At 40.4% G+C, this 6,129-nt stretch overlaps 1 long non-coding RNA gene across 1 annotated transcript; it reads right to left on the reverse strand.

The window, feature by feature from the left end:
- Positions 1-326: 326 nt before the first annotated feature.
- LOC121102078 lies at positions 327-1,727 on the reverse strand. Its single transcript, XR_005834146.1, has 2 exons — positions 1,393-1,727; positions 327-546 (listed from the first exon to the last, which is right to left on the reverse strand). It is a non-coding gene; the product is annotated as an uncharacterized LOC121102078 (long non-coding RNA).
- Positions 1,728-6,129: the final 4,402 nt, after the last annotated feature.

Here is a 6,129-nt window from a genome sequence, read left to right on the forward strand (position 1 = left end):
ATATCCTCTCGGAACCAATGATACTTTCATGAAGAGCATTTAGATCTCCAGATCACTTTTTGAGGTCACTTCATTCAGAAATTTCATATTTGTGGATTGAATGGACTTTCTGGAGTGTCTGTGGCTAGAAGCACTAAACTTTGGGTCTCATCAAACCTCAAAAAAAAGACAAATGTCTCCATTGGATAGAGACAAGACTTGGAGTAGAGATACGGACTTTCCCAAAGTGTTATAAAACAGCACAACAGAATCCTTAATTAAACAATCTGTATGAACTAGCTTATTAGTTTCCTAGGACTGCCTTAACAAATGACCAGACTTCAGACTTAAAACAAAAGAAATTTATCCTGTTCCCTGTTCTGAAGGCCAGAAGTCCAAAATCAAGTGCCATCAGGCCCGCACTCCTTCCCAAAGATCTGTGGGGGACCCTCCCTTGCCTGGTCCAGCTTCTGGTGGCTCCAGGAATTTGTTGGCTTGTGGCTGCATCACTCCAGTCTCTGCCCGCATCTTCCTATGGCCTTTTCCACGTGTCTTCTCTTCTGTCTCCTACAAGGACACACTGTCATCAGATTTAGGGACCATCCAAATAATCCAGGATGATCTCAGCTCGAGATCCTTACTTAGTTACATCTGCAAAGACCCTTTTTCCAAATAAGGTCACACTCACAGGTTCTGGGATTTTAAGAATGGACATATTTTTAGGGGGAAGCCACCATTCAACCCACTAAAGCTAGTAAACCAAGAGGGACCAAAATCATGGTCTACTGTGGTATCAGGGTATCATTTCAGCACCATTTTACAAAATCATATTGGTACTAAGTATAAGTTATCATTTCATTGTGAGCTACTAAAAATAGATACCATTTAACCTGAGCATTATGAGGAATAACTGCCGTAAGAAAAAAGAAGGGCAGAGCCCCAAGCCTAAAGTTCATGTTTGAGTCACAGGGGACACTTGAAGGCCAGCCGTGGCTCCTCAGCAGCTACCATCGTTCAGTTAATACAGAAGTACAGCCCGCATCCATAGGTATGGATTTCTGATAATGTGATCCAACACTGAATGTCCGCTAGGCACCAGGCTCTGAGTCAGGGACTCCTATGGAGCTTTCATTCTAGGTTAGGAAACAACTTTGAATCTCACTCTCTCTGCACAATGCCTGCTGCATATCTGAAGCCTGATAAAGAGCTGTTAAATGAATAGATGGGTATAAATAAATCACTACCAATCAGCTAGGCAATTATTACCACATTGAAAAACATCTCTATAATAAGAGACAGGATTTACCAGAGCACAACAGATTAACACGCTGACTCATTCACATTTTCTTGAGTGAAGGAAAAGTCCCTAAAAGGAAAACTTTGATTTGAAAAAGAAAATAATGAGATACCTACCTTTTTCCTTTTCCTTTTTAAAAATCAATAATATGCCTATTTACACAGATACAGATCCTGCTGGGAGCAATCAATCGTGACCGAAGTTATAGTTACTTGAAGTGAAAAAAATATTTTGTCCAAGCATTTGATTGATACTTTCAAAAACATAAACATCATTCAACTGGTAATTTCATGATACTGATGCGTCACTTCTTGAAACTCTTGCAATGATTTCAACGACTCCACTTTTTTCTGCTTCGCCTCTTCCCTCTTTGACTTTCCTTCTTACTTTTCCACTCTTAGGATTTTAGACAATCAACCAATATATTGATAACTACCAAACTGATTCTCATTCTTGGGCTTACTTGAGTCACAGGACCATCCCTGAACCAGTCATGGTGGCCAATGAATTGGTGTATGATGACCGTCCCAGTATGAGTCACCAGTGTACTCCTGGAAAACAGGGATTGGGAGGAGAGTTAATCTCACCCTAACCAAATAACTTAGAGTGGGGGAAAATGGTATCCCAAAATAAACTAGGGCGCTCTTACTGAAGAGAAAGTGGGCAAAAAACCACAGATATTCACCACAATAGACACTCAGAAAGGTTTGTTGTTAACTGAATGTAGTTTTAATTAAAACATCACTTTACCATTTCTATGGCGTTCTAAATGTTTTCCATAAGGTTTTTTAAATGGATTGATTACATGTTTAATTACCACACAAATCTTTAAATTTTACTTTTATAAAAGACTGAAAAGTGTTTTTATATGCATCTAAGCCATATAGCAAGCACGTGGACTCTGGAATCTGATTGCCTTAGTTGGGTTTTTTTTATGCACATTAATTATAAGAACAGGTTCTCCACGGTCTTTCTGTCTCAGTTTCCTTTTTTGCAAAATGGAGTTGATAATAATTACCTCTCTGAAATACCATGAAATGTAATGAGATAATGACTGTGCCTTCATAAGAGGACTTGTTACCTAGAATTCTATTATGTTTGTTTATTATCCATCTCTGCGTTCACAGCATCCCTGGAAACTACTTTGGGGAGTTGTACTCTGATCATATATTTTTCTCTTAATAAATAATCAGTACTATGATGTATCAAGTACAATTAACAAGATAAACAGCATGGGTCCTTTATATCCTGGAGGAGTCAAGTGAGGATTCCCATAGTTCAACCAGGTCGGTGTAGGGTATCCATGCAGGGGAACAGGAAGGAAAGGCACAGAGGAGAGAAGGCATAGTAGCTTCGGGGACTGCCTGTAGTGGAGCCCTGCGTATGTTCAGACAAGTGTACCTGCAAAAGTACATAGCGGTCTAATAGGAAGAACTTTGAAGGTCATTTGGACTTTCACCTCTGTGTGTGAAGAAATGTTGAAAACTTTGAGACTCAAGAATTGTTTTCAAATTTGTAAAAAGGAAAGCACATCCTGGGTGTATGAAGAGATAAATACAGAGCCAGGGATAACAGTTAAGAAAGGAGGCAAACTATAATGTGCAACTGAATCAGATGAGGGTTATTTAAAACATAAATTCTGATTCCTGAATGCTGGGGTGAGTCCTGGAGTCTGCATGTCTAATAAGCTCCCAGGTGATGTCAATGCTGCTGGTCCCCAGCAAGGCAACAGACGATCTAAATACTGCCAGTGCTGTTTCCAACAAAAAGACATTTATATCTAGTGTACCTCAAGCTTGAAAGTCCCCATGGAGAAATAATTGGCAGCTCATAAAGCTGTCATGACTAATTGAAGAACTCTTGTGTACAACAAGCCAAATATGATAGAAATAGTTGATCTTGATTCTTCAGATATCTCTGAGAATAAGCCCCTTAAAAAAGCCTGAACATCCAAATGAAAATTACTAGGTTATGTGTGAGGAGGCTATGAGTTGTGGTGAGTAGAGGAAGTATAACACAGGATACCATGATGGTCTTTCTTTTTTTTTTTTTTTTAATATATTTTTTTAAGATTTTATTTATTTATTCGACAGAGATAGAAACAGCCAGCGAGAGAGGGAACACAAGCAGGGGGAGTGGGAGAGGAAGAAGCAGGCTCATAGCGGAGGAGCCTGATGTGGGGCTCGATCCCACAACGCCGGGATCACGCCCTGAGCCGAAGGCAGACGCTTAACCGCTGTGCCACCCAGGCGCCCCCATGATGGTCTTTCTGATGTTGTCAAACTGACTCAGCTATCGTCCCCAGTTACATGAGCGAACACTAATCTAAGCATTGCTATGAAGATATTCTGTACATGTGATTAAAGTCCATAATCAATATACTTTGAGTAACAGAGATTATCCTAAATAACCAGGGAGGGCCTGGTTCAGTCTGTTGAAAGGCTGTAAAAGCAGAGCTGAGTCTTCCCCGAAAAAGGAAAAATCCCACCTGTGGACAGAAGCCTCAGCCCACAGCCAAGTGCTCCAGTTTCCCTCTCCTGACAGTCTGCTTTATGGATTTTAGACATGCCTAGCCAGTCCCTAAATCACATAGGCCTTGCAATAAATATCTCCTACTCGTTCTGCTTCTCTGGTTGGACCCAAAAAGATTTTGGCAACTAAAGCCAGGGTGCCGCTGTAACAAAGATCCAAAAATGTGGTAATGATATTGGACTTGGGCAACGGGCAGAAACTGGAAGAATTTTGAGAAGCATAATGGAAAAAGCCTACCCTGTCTTAAATAGACTAGTAGTAGAAATATGGTGGTTAAGAACTCTGCTAGTGAGGACGCAGAAGGAAGTGAGGAGCATGTTTTTGGGAATTTGAGGAAGGGAGCCTTGTTATGTAGTGGCAGAAAGCTTAGAAGAATTGTGTCCAGCAGTTATGTAGAAAGCATAACTTGTATACAATTAAATTGGACATATAGCTGAGGAGATTTCCAAGCAAAGTGTTGAAGATGTATTCTGGCTACTTCCTGCTGCCTACAATAAAATGTAAGAAGAAAAAATAAATTGAAGAAAGAATTCTCTAACAAAAAAGAACCAGGACTTGATGATTAGGAAATTCTTGGCTTATCCAGTTTCTGAAGGGTACAAAAATTGACAACTTTACTGCCCAGAAAGCATGGTGTACAGAAAAAGCCAAGAATATGGCTCATCAACCTTTCAGAAACTTCAGAAAGATTTTAAAATCAGAGTACTCAGTCACACAAAGGCTCTTTGAAAAGATTAAGTATGTGACTCATAAATTTCCTCAGACCTCCTAAACAGAAATGGGATTATTTAGGGAAGATCTATGGATAAGCCTCTTTTCTTTTTTTTTTTTTTTAAGATTTTATTTATTTATTAGAGAGAGAGAGACAGCCAGCGAGAGGGGGAACACAGGCAGGGGGAGTGGGAGAGGAAGAAGCAGGCTCCCAGCAGAGCAGGGAGCCTGATACGGGGCTCGATCCCAGGACTCTGGGATCACGCCCTGAGCCGAAGGCAGATGCTTAACGTCTGAGCCACCCAGGCACCCCAAGCCTCTTTACTTCTGAAGTGAATTCCTTTTTAACATACACAGGACACCGACCGGGTTCTCAAAAATTTTGTATCAGTGGAAATACTGCCATGCTGGAATTAAAGGGATAGAGTATGGAACAAAGAAAGCTGTTGGACGCCCAAATTCTACATACAGAAAACAGGCTGATAAAATGACACAGCTTGTACTACAAAACAGACAAAAATCCTGGGGCCCATCATTGACCTAATGAATAAATGCCTTCATTTATTCATTAGGTGGGGAAAGGTGGGGAAAACAAACTCTGCGTTTTAATAGGCATGCCAAGTGAAATGGGAGTTCATTAGCTTTTGGAGAAAGGCAAGAGTGATAGTTTACTTCCAACACTGGGAAGACGATCATGAAGAAGGTGTGGTAGATTTTTCTGTATAGCCCCTGTAAACCAAACTAACACCAGGGAATGGAAAGCACAGGTAGCCAGATTTAAGCCAAATCAAAGGAATCCCTTTTAGCTGCCATAGTCATTAGAAGTGGAATGGGCTACCAGGTGAGACAATGAGCTCTTCATCAGTAGATATTTTTAAATAGACACTAAAGGACTGGCCAACAGGAATACGCAGGACAACACTGGGTGGGAAAGAGGTTAGATCAGAAGGATGGTAATTAGGGCTGAGCAATATCAAACAATCTATAGTTTGGAGCTGCAACTTCAGAGTATTTCCAGGAAGAGGGTTTGGGCTATAAATGACAAGTTATGTAGTAAAACCATTACCTACCATCCACAGAGAGTTGACTGACCATTAGCAGAGCATGAATGATCTTTTCCCTCCAAAATCGAGGATTGCTTTACTTACTTTGCCTGCATCTGTTTTCTATTGCAATAAATAAATAAGTACATAGAATATGTGTGTCTGTGGGTCTTATTTTCAACACAGTTGGGGCAAAACAGTAAGTCTGAAACAGGAAAATTAATTGAGGCGGATTGTTATTCGTAGCTTTGATTGTAATTAGTTCAGTTAAGCAGCCAAATAACTACTAAGTAATTTGACAGCTTGGACCGTAAAGGCTCTGCTGTGACTTTCAGATTAATTGCATATGAATCCTTTAAGTCTGGGGTCCCAGTCCTCTGCAGGAACCATTACTGTCTATGGGTACAGGCGTACTTAGCAAAGTTGTGTTGATGTTGACCAGCTTTATATTCCACACCCCATTAGTAACGCCAAAGAGGTAGGGAATACGCTGCGAGGTGAAAAGACATTATTATGATCATCTAAGAACTATGGGAGATAACCCAAACGTTAAAATTTCATGAGAGT

The sequence above is a fragment of the Ursus maritimus genome, unplaced genomic scaffold (genome assembly GCF_017311325.1).
Source record: "Ursus maritimus isolate PB19 unplaced genomic scaffold, ASM1731132v1 scaffold_12, whole genome shotgun sequence".
Lineage (NCBI taxonomy): Eukaryota > Metazoa > Chordata > Mammalia > Carnivora > Ursidae > Ursus > Ursus maritimus.